This window comes from Acinonyx jubatus, chromosome D3 (assembly GCF_027475565.1).
Source record: "Acinonyx jubatus isolate Ajub_Pintada_27869175 chromosome D3, VMU_Ajub_asm_v1.0, whole genome shotgun sequence".
NCBI classification, from domain to species: Eukaryota; Metazoa; Chordata; class Mammalia; order Carnivora; family Felidae; genus Acinonyx; species Acinonyx jubatus.
Window position 1 is genome coordinate 53218097 of NC_069392.1, and position 14921 is coordinate 53233017.

Consider the following 14921-nt stretch of genomic DNA (forward strand, 5'->3'; position numbering starts at 1 on the left):
CTGAGTTCTGTGAGCTTTCTACAAAATGTCTGAACCTGAGGGAGGTTGGGGGGCCCCCAAATTTGTAGACAGCAGGTCTGAGGTGAAGGCAGTCCCGTGGGCCCCTAAACTTATGGATGGTGTCTGAAGTGAGGGCATTCTATGAGGACTGTGCCCTCTAACTATACAGTTTTGTTTTGTTTTAAACTCCTGGGTATTATAGGTACAGTGTCACCACATGCCAAAATGTCAAAAGTTGAGCACACAAATGTCTTTAAATTAAGGGCGCAAATTACAGTGCTATATTCTTTTACCTCATCACTTCTAACAATATCCCCTCCCCAACATACACAAGTTGCCAGTCTTCCATCACACAAATAGTGGTTATGATGTTGTAACAGGAAAGAGCTAAAATTAGGAGATACTTATGTTCTGAATGCCTGAGGCAAAAGCTCCTGGTGAACATAAACCTTAAAGAAAGCCTTCATATCTTGTTTGCATTCTGCCTACCTTTTGACTTCAGAAAGACACTGTTATTCAAGTTACTGAAAGCACAATTGAACTTTAACTTTACTTGTTTGATCCTGGTACCCAAAGAACAATGACCAGTGTAAGGCTACCCAGCACTAGTGATAAATAGTAATGATATCCTACTGCTTTACTGTTTACTGAGGGCTTTCCGTGTATTTGGGAGGAAGGGTACTAGAAACTAGGGTAACCATTTTAAACTCCTTAAAGCTAGGTGATCATGAGAAAGTCTTGTTTAATGTCTCTATATTTAAGTTCCCCAAATGTAACTGTAAAATTAAAAAACAAAACAAAACACACCTTTGTTGCCTATCACACTGGACTGCTCCGTCAATGAGATAATGCTTGTACTTGAACCCTGAAAGAGCAACTTAAGAGTTGCCAAAGTTGGAAATTAACACATTTAACTTAAAGCTGTTCTATTTCTGAATTCAACTCTAATCTAAATTTATGGAAAAGAATGCATAAATTTGAGCCAAAAGCTAAAAATACTGTTACTAATTTTTTTTATTTTGTTCATTGTCTTTTTCCATAAAGGGTGTTTCACATTATAAAAATCAACAAAGGTTATTGAAAAACATTTTCATTATTTTATATGGTACTGAAAATGAACATGACACTGTACACTAGTTTATCTATTCCATTTCCTTTCTCTTTATAGCCTATTTCATTTTCTCTCAAACTGTTATTATTATCATGGCACCCAAATTTGAGATATGCAGCTCCCTCAGGAGGTCAGGTACACATGTTTTCTAAAAGCAAATAAATCAGACAGTGGGAGGGCTATTTGGGTAATGTTAACAATGCTTCCCACAGGACACTGTGCAACTCACGTCTGTGATATTTGTCAGAACACCACCTAAATTTAAGAGAGAGTTCATGGTGCTGATACTTAACACAGAAAGCTACTAATAACTCATTAAAGACAGAGTGATAGCTAGTCTCATCCTCTTTCTTCCCCACTCCCTCGTCCCACATCCTCTATCTTCCTGTCTCTCCTTCCTGTCTCTCTCTCTCTCTCTCTCTCTGTCTCTCTCTCTCTCTCTCTCTCTCTCTCTTTATATATATATATATATATATATATATATATATATATATATATATATATATCATCTTTATCTCTCCTGAAAAACTCAGAGAAACAGAGACAGATGAGAAACTCTTAGTAACTGAAAAAAATTTCCAGGCTGTGGTGCAGTACTTTAGGCTAAGATCTATTCTTATGAATATTACAACCCTGTAGATACCTAATTTATGCAACATTGAATTCTTCTTTTTTTTCTGAAAGCAAGGTGAGGTGACCTTCCTGAAGGTAACAACTGAAGTAAAATTCATACAATTTAAAAGAAAATGGACAGGGAAGTTGGAGGCTCTTTTAATTATATGTACAACCAAAATAAAACTAATTATGTGTTATACTATTCAGCATTGCTTAGTCATTTTATAAGTGACACTTTCACAAATATTCTTGATTATAGGCACTAATATACAATTGTATTTATAATAATTTATAAGATATAATGTATTCTTGTTGATGCCTTATTGATGCTATAGGTGAAGCAATACCATATCAAGTCTTAGTGGTCTTGGCAATTCACTTTCTCTCTTTGAAAACATTTTGGTAAGTATAGGAAAGGTGACAATATTTACAGGTTGTATTTTAACAGTCTCTCTCTGTTCCTTTGATTCTGTCTCTAATTATCAAAACCTGTTAAAATAAAGCTACGATTCCTTCCTCTGTATAGTAAACTTCTCAGAGTTGAAGACTATCCTTTATTCCAGTAACCCTCAGCATCTAGACTAGCGTATTTTAGGTAATAGGCACTCAATATACACTTATTAATTGCACCTAACCATTATCCCAGCTTAAACATTTCCAAAGTGAACTCTGGAAGTGCTACTCATTGGTAAACAAGTTCAGATTGCATTTCATTCTCATTACACAACACTGAATAAAACTGTTTGCATTAACTAAACCCGGGACTGAATTAAAGAATATTAATTTCACAAGGCCTTACATATTACAGGGTCTAGTTGAAACTAGCATAATCCTAGGTCTCCATTATTGCTTTCAAACCATTATTTCTCCATGCTCATGTAAAAATACTCTTTGAGTTTTATACTGATTAAAGAACATAATCATTTGGGGGCGCCTGGGTGGCTCAGTCGGTTAAGCAACTGACTTTGGTTCAGGTCATGATCTCATGGTTTGTGGGTTCGAGCCCCGTGTTGGTCTCTGTGCTGACAGCTCAGAGACTGGAGCCTGCTTCAGAATCTGTGTCTCCCTCTCTCTCTGTTCCTCCCCTGCTCGTTCTCTGTCTCTCAAAAATAAATAAATGTTAAAAAAAAATTTTTATAAAAGAACATAATCATTTGTCATAAAGAATATAATCTTATACCCTTAAGAATATAAACCTTCCTTCACCCGTTTGCACTGTCATTAAATGATTTTCTAGTCATTTTCTCACACTAGGGAAAGAACTTTGGCCTGTGGGACTCAGTCTTCTCTTCCTGTCTTTCCTATGTCCCATCCTCATTCTGTTTTACTTCAATATCTATCTGGATAACTTATCCAACACTTTAATCTTAGAGTTTATGGACTTACTCAAATCTAGTTAACTTCAATTCTACGTCCCATTAACAATTCATACCCATGGACACCCTTCTGACTTTGTTATCATCTAGAATGGCACCACAGATATAAACTCTTATATCTCTCTTTCTGACTATAGCCTCTGCCCTTGCTTCTTCTATTCTTGCTACTTTTTCCATATCATAATCATCCAACCAGGAGTGTGTCTTCATCTTTCTTCTCAATATTCTTAGCATTACTAAATATTTCCTGAAGCTTCTGATGCAATGTATATGCTTATAGCCTATACAACTATATCTTTGTTCAAACTCTTGTTCCTTTGGTTCCAGATTCTTACATTCACTGACACTGGATTCCATGTAGCTCCTATATCTCAAATTTGACTAATATAGTTTCCAAACCATTCCTCAGTCCATATTTTTGGATGCTGACATCACCATTCTGTTGTCAGAGTCAGAACTTGATACACATTTAAATTATTTTTCTCACCATCTAGCCAAATAGTCTATAAGTTCTGCCTATATTAACTCAAAAAATTATCTGAAATTCCTAACCCTAGCTCTAAACCTAATCCTAACTGAAACCCTAACCCCTAACCATAACCATAACCATAAACTTCTCTCTCTGGAGAGGTCTCTGAACTGCAGGATAATAAGCATATACCCTTGCCCTGGCCCTAAACCTAACCCTAACTCTTCTTCTGGCTCTAAACTGAACCCTAATCCTATATCTGAGAATTATAAAATAGAATGAGATTTTATAATTAGATTATAAAAATATTATAAAATAGAATGTTACTCAGCCATATAAAAAATTAATTCCTGCCATTTGCAGTGACATGGACGGAGCTAGAGAGTATTATTCTAAGTGAAGAAAGTCTATCAGAGAAAGACAGATACCATATGTTTTTACTCATATGAGGAATTTAAGAAACAAAACAAATAAGCAAAGAAAGAGAGAGAGAGAGAGAAACCAAGAAACTCACTCTTAACTATAGAGAACAAACTGATGGTGGCCAGAGGGGAGGTGGTGGGAGATGAGTTAAAGAGGTGACGGGCATTAAAGAGTGCACTTGTGATGAGCATTGGGTGATGTATGGAAGTGTTGAATCACTACAATGTACACCAGATATTACACTGTACGTTAGCTAACTGGAATCGAAATAAAAACTTAAAAAAAAGAAACAATTATTGGGAATTCATCCTTCCATCTTACTAGAGCCTTATCATTTCACGACTAAATTCTTAGTTGGTATCACTGCATCCAAAATCACTTGTTCCTCTCCAATTTATTATATGTAAGCAATTATTTCCAACCTTGCTATACATCCCAGAATACAAAGAAAAAGAAACATTCACTTCATCACACTGGGGTAAAAAGACAAGGCTCTTTGACAGCACAGTCTTCTGAGCCCAGTTTCATAAGCACCTTAAGTCCTTCTCAACTCTAACTGCTGACAGGAATAATATCTCAATCCAACTTTGGTCCATTAGCACCACACCAAGGTAGACCAGTGGACAGCAGACCAATGGAAATCTCTGCTAATTTTAGTGGAATTTTCCTCAGCTGCTATGGTAGCTTTGTTATTCTTTTGAAAATTATTCATGACCTAAAACCTAAACTCCATAGTGTGACATTCACAACTTTGGTTATGTGGCTCATACCAGTATGGTCTTCATCTGACCTTCAAGCATAGTAAAATACACGCCATTCCCTAAATGCATGGTTATTTTTTGATACCTGTCTGTCTTTTTTTCCAATTGTTTTTACTACTTGAAGTATTCTTTCTTTGACTAATTTGTTACCACCGTCCAAGACTTAGTTCTGTTATTATCACTTTTGCAAGCTGTCTTAAGATTTCCTTCAAGCTCTTCTTTCTGGGTTCTAAAGAATTCTGTGCTTAATTCAAGAAAAGAAGTTGTTGCACCTAATTTTAACTTGGACCTGTTTCTTCACCACTGGTCAGTGAAATTAATTGGGAACAAGTGTTACTTTTCATTCAAGATGCTCAGAATCTCACCCAGATTCTGACACTTGATATATACGTAACTTGAAAAGAAAAGAAAAGAAAAGAAAAGAAAAGAAAAGAAAAGAAAAGAAGAGGATAAGAAAAGAAAAGAAAAGAGAAAAGAAAAGAAAAGGAAAGGAAAGAAAAGCAAAAGAAAGAAGAAGGTAACAGTTTTCTTTATCCTTGTCAAAGTAAACTGAAATATAAATCTCACTCTTTATACTTACCCTTTTAGGAGCCACATCACTTCATCTGTATTTCAACTAAACAAATGTTGAGCACTTATTATGTCCTAGACATCTGATGGACTCTGGAAGTACTCATTTGAGTGAAATATTGTTCTCTCCCTCAAAAGCATCCGCAGTTGGAATGGGAACCAAATATTTGAGTAAAACTGCATAATACAACATATAATACAATCTCTCCCTCAATCTTCTCTCTTTCCCCTTTGCTAGAAAATATACCTGGGCCTTGCAATTTGCAAAAAAATAAATAGAAATATACAAATTATTTTATTACCAAAGCTCTTGAAAGAGTATTCTAAAATTGCCTTTTCCAATTTCTTTCAATGCTCTTGCTCCGTTCACTATTATTACATTTAATCTTCTGCCTTTACCAATCTGATACTACTCTTTCTGTCATTGATGCTTTCCTAACAGCCAAGTTGTATTCAGGCATAGCCATCTATGGACATGAACTACTAATTTCAGGTGAATATGCATTTCTAGGCTAAAGCTGACAGGACGTGCAAGATGACAGAAAGCCCTCAGGAAGCAGGCAGGAAAAGAACACATTTCTTCCTCCTTCAACCTTTTAATCTCCCTCTAGTGCCCCATACTGGCAGAACCTAATTAAGAGGCATGTAACAAAGGAAAAATGTAGTCTGAAGAGCCCTAGCCCCAGTGGTCACCAAGCAGAATATAAAAATGCTGAGAGATAATCATTTAACAATTTGCATGCCCAGGTTCTGCTCTCAGATATTCTCCAACACTTTTCTTCAAAGCTTGCATGAGCTCCCATGGCTTCAATGATTAATACAGTAGCTGATTCACTGATCGTCTACTCAATCCATTTCTACTCTTTCTCTCAAACTCTATCCCACATGGTGATTAGGTATACATGCTTCCACTTACATAGTCTCTACCACGTCCAAGACAGATTACTTCTCAGCAAAGCCAGTCATCAACAGTTCTTTTTATATAAATGCCACCACATTTTTTCTAGTCAACCAGTATCATCCCACCTTCTATATATTCTGTTCTTTTTTTGTGTGTATCACATGCAATTTGACATCAGTCTCTGTGAAGTCTATAATCCTCATTCCTGCTCCATCAGTGTTTCATTACTTCTTTTTAATTGCAGAAGTATTTTCTTACCATTTATATCTGTAACTTATGTTTTCATTTCACTTCAGTTCATCTTATATAATGCTGTTTAATTGATCTTGCTATAGCCTATCTCTGAGCACACTGTATTCCTGGAAAATTCCCCATGCCTCCTACTGCTTTACAAATTAAGTGTAAACTTTTCAAGTCGGTCTTCATGATATATCCCCGGACCTACATTCTTAGCTTTTTCCCTGTTTATCTGCATTACTAATATATGAGCACATTTAGATGGAATTTTGAAACAGTGATATAATTAAAAGTAGAATGTTTCCATTTTATATTATTAAAAGCAATAAAATCAAACCACAATAGTCAATATGCCAAAAAAGTAATAATGACAAAAGGAGAAAGGTAGTATCACCACAGAAAACATTAAGCAAGATGGCAGAAGCAAGAACCAATAAAACTATCATATAAATTAAATTACTAAAGCAGAATGCATTGAAAAGCAAAATTATCCTAAATATTGCTCTATAAATATTACAAATGAACATCTAAAACATAAGTCAGAATACTTAATAATAAAATGCAAAACTAAGTTGGTCTAACAAAAAGAGGTATTGAGAATATTAACTGCATAGCGATACATAAGAGAAAGATATCATTATGTTAAAAATTAACAAAATGGTCATTTAATAATTGTGTCTCTATGCACTGAATAACATAATCTAGAAAATATATAAAGCAAAATCCACAAATTAATTCATATTGAACTAAACATTTCATTTAATTTATTTGCTCATAAATAATCTGTGAAGCAAAAGTTGCAGTGATCTTGTCTGATGGTCCCATGCAGATTAAACAAAAGCTTTTAACAGAATTTTATCTTTCCCTAGCTCTGTTAATGTTTAATTGATAAATAAACCTGTATATATTTAAAATGAGCAATGTGATGATTTGATATATGCATACATAGTGAAATGATTACCATCATCAGGTTGATTAAAACAACCATCATCTCATGTAATTACCTTTTTGTGTGTATATATGGTAAGAATGCTTAAGATCTACTCTCTTAGCTGATTTCAAGTATATAATTCAGTACTATTACCTCTAGTTACCATTCAATACATTAGATCTCCAAAATTTATTCATCTTATAAGGCTTGTAGCCTTTGACCAGCATCTCCCCCATTTTACCCCCACCCTGACCCCAGATAACCACCATTCTATTCTCCGTGTTCAACTTTTTTAAGATTCCACAAACAAGTGAGATCATATCTGGCTGGCTTATTTCTCTGTCTGGCTTATTTCACTTAGCATAATATCTCCTAGATTTATCTATCTTACTGCGAATGGCAGGATTTCATTCTTTCTCATGACTGAAAAATATTGCACTATCTATGGAATGGTTACCATTATATCTATCTATCTAGATTACTGATACATAAATACAACGTGTTTTTATCTGTTCATCCATTGACAGACACTCAGATTGTTTCCATATGTTGATTATTATGAATAATGCTGCAATAAACATGACAGTGCAGCTATCTCTTTTAGATACTGATTGTTTCCTTCAGATATTTACTTAGAAATGACACTGCTGAATTAATGGATTTGTATTTTTAATTTTTAAAACAATCTCCACAATGTTTTCCATAATGGCTGTACCACTAATAATTTCCACTAATTTCCACATTTCCACTAATAATATATAGGGTTCCCTTCTCTCTACCTCCTTACCAATACTTGCTGTCTCTCGTAATTTTTATAAATGACATCCTAACAGGCAAGAGATGACATCTCACTGTGGTTTTAACTTGCATTTCCCTGATGTTTAGTGATGTTGAGCACATTTTCATTTATCTGTTGACTATCTATATACTTCTTTGGGAAGATGTCTACTCAGGTCCTTTGCCCATTTTTTATTGGATTACTTCTGTTTTTTCTTTATTTATTATTTTGTTTGTTTGTTGCCACTGAGTTATATGAGTTACTTATGTGTTTTGGATATTAATCCCATATCAGAGATATACTTTGCAAATATTTTCTCATATTTAGTAGGCTGTCTTTTCAATTTATGTATTATTTCTTTTGCTGTGGAGAAGCTTATCAGTTTGATGTAGTCCTAGCTTATTTTTGCATTTGTTTCCTGTGCTTTTGGTGTTCATATGCAAAAAAATCATTGCCAAGACCAATGTCAAGGAGCACAATATATTAAAATTGCCATAACTGCATTCAGGAAATACTTGATCATTTTTCAAGTTTGTTCTTCACTGCAAGTGAGAAAGAAAACACTAAAGTATTCAATTCAACTTGCTAGAATAGAAAAAGAAACAAAATTACAAAAATCAATCAAAAAGAGTAACAAAGAAAAAAGCTAAAATTAATGATTTGGAGAACAAAAATAATTAATCATCATGAATAAATCAGAATTTGGGTGGGAAAACAATCATAAGGCAAAAATTTAACAAGGTCAATCAAGGAAAAGAAAAAAAAAAGAAAAGCCTAATGCATAAGAAAAGAACATAACTACAGAAGCAGAAGAAATGAAAAAATACATATTTCATACAACTTAATAAATTTGAAAACCTCATTAAAATGATTTTTTTCTAGAAAAATATAACTTTCAAATATTGGCTCAAGAATTAGAAAACATTAATCATGCAAAAAGCAAAAAAATGGACTGAATAAACTTTAAAATGTTTTTCTCCAGAAAAGAGTTAAGCTCAGATATATGTACTGGGGGGGCACTCACCATCATGTTTATTTATGTACTTCTTCTGACAGTTTTTATCCAGAACCGCCTTTTCAAGATTGTCTGCATGGCAAATAGAATGCCTTCCTCTGGGGCAAAGGCTGGACACGTTTGTTAGAAGCTCCCTTATAAAACTGGGGCTTTCCTACATTCCAAGCTCATCAGCTGTGATAAAGATTCCTTGTGTATGCAGCATCCACCTGGACCACTTTCCCATTATCCCATGAGACTTGGAGCCAAGGTGAACCTATTTAAACATGAAGCTCACACTGCTGCTGTGTAGCAAGTAATAAAATCTTTGCTTCTCACCTAGAAGTTTCATGCCTTCTGCATCATTTGTGAAACTATGGCAGGCTAACTTGTTAGTTTGCAAGTGAAGTAAAATCTCTAACTCTTCACATATCTTGATAGTATCATAGTAAAATTCCTCAAAATTTTAAGGAACTGAAATGTGTTATGCTATTTAACATAGAAAGAAGAGAAAACCTTCTTATTTCATTCGAACAACTCTACTAAATCTCTGACACTAATATCTTGAACAGAGTACAAAACAGAAGAACTATAGACCAATTAGATGTTCAGCATTAAATGGCTGCAAATTGAATCCAGTAATGAATTACAGTTTTAATAAAGCATAACCAATTAGGTATACTTAAGTATGTAATCAGATATTTGGAAACTCATACTATAATTACTTTAATTGATCAAAAGAGAAAAACATATATTTATGCTATTACTCTGCAGTGGGGGAAAGGTATTTCAAAAGTGGCAGCCCCACCAGGAAATTAATGTTACTTGGAAAAATCATAACATCCAACGCGTGTTCATAGAGTATTATCACAACCATGTAAAAAAAAACAAAAACAATGCATAGAAAAACTGAGGTGGATTATGGCCAAGTGATTTTAATAGATGTCTCTAGGTAGTTGGGGAGAACAAAGCCTATTCAAACTTCATGTATAGTCCTTTAACGAACTGTTAGTAGAAATTCTGGGACATATCTGCAAGATGTAACATGATGTTGGAGAGATGCAAAAAGAAGAGAGGCTTCTGCCTTGTTTAATGGATGATGCTCTGAGCAAACATTCAAAACACATTAAATTTATATTTGAGAGTTACTTATACCCATGCTACGTCTTTCCTTTACATTATAGTGTTATTCTCTCCTGATTTCTAAGTACCTACGATCATTGCCACACTGGGTCTGTGCTTGAACACTTGAAGTGTTCCCCAGTATAAAATTAGTACTCTTTTGCTACCAGTCCTCAAATTAAAATGTTCATACCTCAAGAGAGCATGGATTTGAACAAGCAGCTTTAAAAAAGCAATATGATGAACCTAATGAATATGATTACATGTGACTGATGCTTAATCCTACCAGAATTATTAAAAATATTAATTATGCAAACCATGTTTCCAACTTTTAAAACTTTCATGTTAATTTAAAATCTTTTGGTAGCAAGAAAATTAACATTAAGGCAAATTATTCTTGCTTATGAGGTCCATTGGTCAGTTCTTCTAAATGTTCCCAGGTTTTTCACACATTCATTTCCCACTATTAAGACCACAGAATATGTAATTTGTTTTTATTTTATTTTAATCATACCTAATGTATCAGGTCAGTGGGCCAGGGACACAATTTATTGTTTGTAATTTGAATGTTGTTACTATATTCAAGTTTGTTTTTTACATCTTCCCTCTTTCTGCTGATTGAATCTTTAAAATTGAGGCTAGGGTTGTAGTCACCCAACACTGAATGCCCTGAACACAGTACACATAAACTAGTTGTGTGAATGAAGAAGTGATGAGTGGAAACTAGGAGAATAATTTTTTAAACTGTAGTAATCTTTAAAATTATCTCAGAGATTAAATTTGCTTCTTATTTGTACTATTTCTGTACCTGGCTGTCTAATGAGGCAATGAATCACTGCCTCTGTATTAAGCTAAGAATTTTCCACATGAAAGGGTCAAGAAGTGATTTAATAGCCAAATATGGGACTGCTATAAATATTTCCTGAGAGTAAAAAATATGAGGCGAAATAAAAACTGATAAATTCTACAAAGTATTAGGGGATTGTGTCTTATAGAATTCAATTTGGAAACTGGTCTCTCTGCCAATGATCCAATATAGACCATTATACCCTTCTCATATCATACCCTAAATTATAGAAAGGAGAGCAAGATTATAGAAAAATCACTAGAGAAAGGCACTGACATAGAAAAGCAGTGGGACTTCTGAGGACGGCTAATAATAGATTAAAATTAAAATTAAAGATTAAAATAACCTGAAACTCCAGTTTTGTTTGGATCTTTCTAGTAACAAAAAGGAAGATCAGTAGCGAGAGCTATAGTACTTTGATGGGTATGATATAGTGACATTTTCATCTTAATTGTATTTGCAAACTATAGGCAGTTAAAACTCCATTTAACATTAAAATATCTTTCATTTAACTATATCTGATACGGAACTATATAAACCAAAAAAGGTTGAATTTAACTCCAGAACCACATTGTATTCTATCTGAAGTTTGTATATAATTTTTTTCTTAAACCATTTTATTGTCTGTTTGTAGTTCTAATTCTATGGCATGTTTTCTTACATCCCCAGTTAATTCTACTGTGGATTTTATATGCTTTTATTAAATGATTTCTTCAGATGATCCATAATTGTGATCAATTCTTTTGCCCAGAGGGGACACCCCAGATTAGTAATACCGTATTTATAATAATGCCTAATAAAACTTGTTTCTTTTTAGGAATGCTTCATATTACATACATGTTTACAAATTTTTACTTCATCCAATTTCTAAATAGGGATGAGAATAGTTTTCTGTGAAGAATCACATTCTTTCCACTATTTAATGCCAATAACTGATCAGAATCATAGTGTCACTAATGTAAAATATATCAATTTCTAAACTAGGCATGTTCAAACTCTATGCTTCTGATCACATATGGCAAATGCATAACAAAGAACTATCTGAGAGTTGATAAGAGGCAATTTCATATAAATTTAAGATTATTTAAGAAGTGTTATTCAGATATTTATCAGAATCCTTAATTGCTAGAAAGCAATAGAGAATTTAACCATTTCACCTACAAGGAAAGACTAGATGGCAAATGTCTCATGAATTATCAAGGAGAAAAAAGAGAGAATGAGAAAGAGAAAGAAAGGGAGAAATCAGCTCTTGCATGCAGCATGAGTATTCAACTAAAGTATCAGGCTGGCGCAGTATGGAAAATGTCCCTGAAATGCTCCTGCTTTCAGGCATTATCATGCATGTGGACAGAAAAATTACCAAAAAAGCATATGTTCATCCATTTATTCATTCAGTCATTCAATGAGTATTCATTGAGTGCCTCCCTTGTGCCAGGCATAATTCTGAGCTTATAGGATACAGAGAAGAATGTGGCAGAAAATCTCACTGACAATACATTAGTATTGCAAGATGCAGGCAGACAACAAACAAACAAAAATGAATGAACAAAACAAGGTCAGAGAAAGATTGGTGCTAAGAACAAAACACAACGCCAGGTGATGTGACAAGTGGGTGGAGGTAGGTGCATTTCGGAATGCGAAGGCAGAGACAAGATTTTGGATGAAAAAAAATACAAATCTCAATTTCTGAGAGGCTAGTTATACAGGATTTTTTCTTTGTCTCTCTCCTGCTGACCATATTTTGCCATTTCACTAATTATTATTGTTCCATTAAAGTGCTGAAATGCCAGTCAATAAATGATTATTGAGATCCCACTGTGTTCTCAGCACTAGGACGATTGGAAAATGTGGTTGAATTCAAACAGCTAATTCTACTGCTGTGATAAAATATGAGGTGGAGAATGATGCTTAAATCAGTAAATAACTTAAGCCTTCTCTTTCTGAGGGGTGCATTTACATCTAAGCCTCCCCAGTCCATTCATACATCACAAATCTTGAGATTTAGCCATCAATGTTTCAGGAACTTCTCCAAAAGAAGGCATCATTTATTGCCACTAGATGGCACCAATTATTTTCATATTGTTAGGCCCCCTCCCCCTAAAATACCCTTTTTCTATGTAAAGGTCATTATTTAAAATGGAAGAATATTACTTAACACTATTGTTAATAAAACTATTATTCTTTTTTTAAGCTTACTTATTTATTTTCAGAGAGAGAAAGAGTAAGTGGGGGAGAGGGAGGGGCAGAGAGAGAAAGTATCCCAAGCAGGCTCCGTGCTGCCAGCACAGAGCCTGACATGGGGCTCAATCCCACGAACAGTGAGATCCTGACCTGAGCCGCAAACAAGAGTTGGTCACTCAACAGACTGAGCCACCCAGGCACCTCTATTGTCCTTTTATTTTTTATTTGTTTTTAAAATGTTTTTATTTTTAAAAGAGAGAGACAGAGTACAAGCAGGGGAGGGGCAGAGAGAAAGGGAAACCCAGAATCCCAAGCAGGCTCCACGCTCTCAGCACAGAGCTTGATGCTGGGCTTGAACCCACAAACAGCGAGATCATGACCTGAGCTGAAGTTGGATGCTCAACTGACTGAGCCACTCAGGTGCCCTGTATTGTTCTTTTATTAATAGTTTTTTACAGGGAGGATCACAGAAATAACATGAAAGATGGTATGTGCATTCACTGACATACTTGCTTAATGTATATTTGCTCTAATTTTTAAAAATGGTTTAGATAATTTCTTTGAAATGTAAAAAGTAATTGAGTATATGGATATATATAATAATTGGATATATTAATATCAGGACCAAAAATAGCTTTAAAAAGTATATTGTGATATTAAATATATCTTTAAAAGTTTTGCAGAAATAGTTGTAATAAGATGCAGTAGAATGATTTTTCAGAAGTAATTTACCATTTGGCCTCTTAAAAATAAGCCATGTTTATAAATATATTGAAAAAGTCATGGCATTCATTATTATAATTAAATGTATCAGAAATTAATCCAAAATATAAAATAGGAGAGGAATCCCTTAATTAAATGTGTACCATTTACTCATATTCTATATAAAAAATTTAGCATGAATAGCTTTAGAAAACTTAAACTTCAGATCCAAAAATATGTATCATATGATTTCTGTTTCCAAGTTTACAGGGCAATTAAAATCTATGGAAAACTTTTCTAAAGGAAAAGAGCATGAAATATTCTCCTTTTTCAAAAAAGTGGTTGGTAAACAATCAAAGTGTGTTCATTCAGAAATAAAATGTAACTATCCCCACATCTCCCATTAAAGGCGTAATAATGGCTCTAGAATAAATATAAATTGTACTTTTATACCAGTAGACTTCAAAATAAAGTGAAGTACAGAAGGTCCCTGACTTACAATGGTTCCACTTATAATTTTTTTTTTATTTTACATTGGTGCAAAAGCAATATGCATTCAGTACAAACCATACTGAGAATTTTGAATTTTGATTGTTTCCCAGGCTAGTGATTTGGGGTAGGATACTGTCTCGTGATATTGGGCAGGGACAGCAAACCCCAGCCCCCAGTCAGCCATGTGATCCTGAGAGTAAACAACTGATACACTTAACAGTCAGTCTTTCCCCACACAACCATTCTGTTTTTCACTGTCAGTACCGTATTCAATAAATTACATGAGATATCCAACACTACTATAAAATAGGCTTTGTGTTAGATGATTCTGCCCAACTGTAGGCTAATGTAAGGGTTCTGAGCACATTTCAGGTAGGCTAGGCTAAGTTATGATGCTGGGAGGTTAGGTAT

At 34.2% G+C, this 14921-nt stretch overlaps 1 protein-coding gene across 6 annotated transcripts in view; it reads right to left on the reverse strand.

The window, feature by feature from the left end:
• CCDC178 (coiled-coil domain containing 178) overlaps positions 1–14921 on the reverse strand; it is a 421184-nt gene that overhangs the window by 231950 nt on the left and 174313 nt on the right. The window lies entirely within an intron of this gene.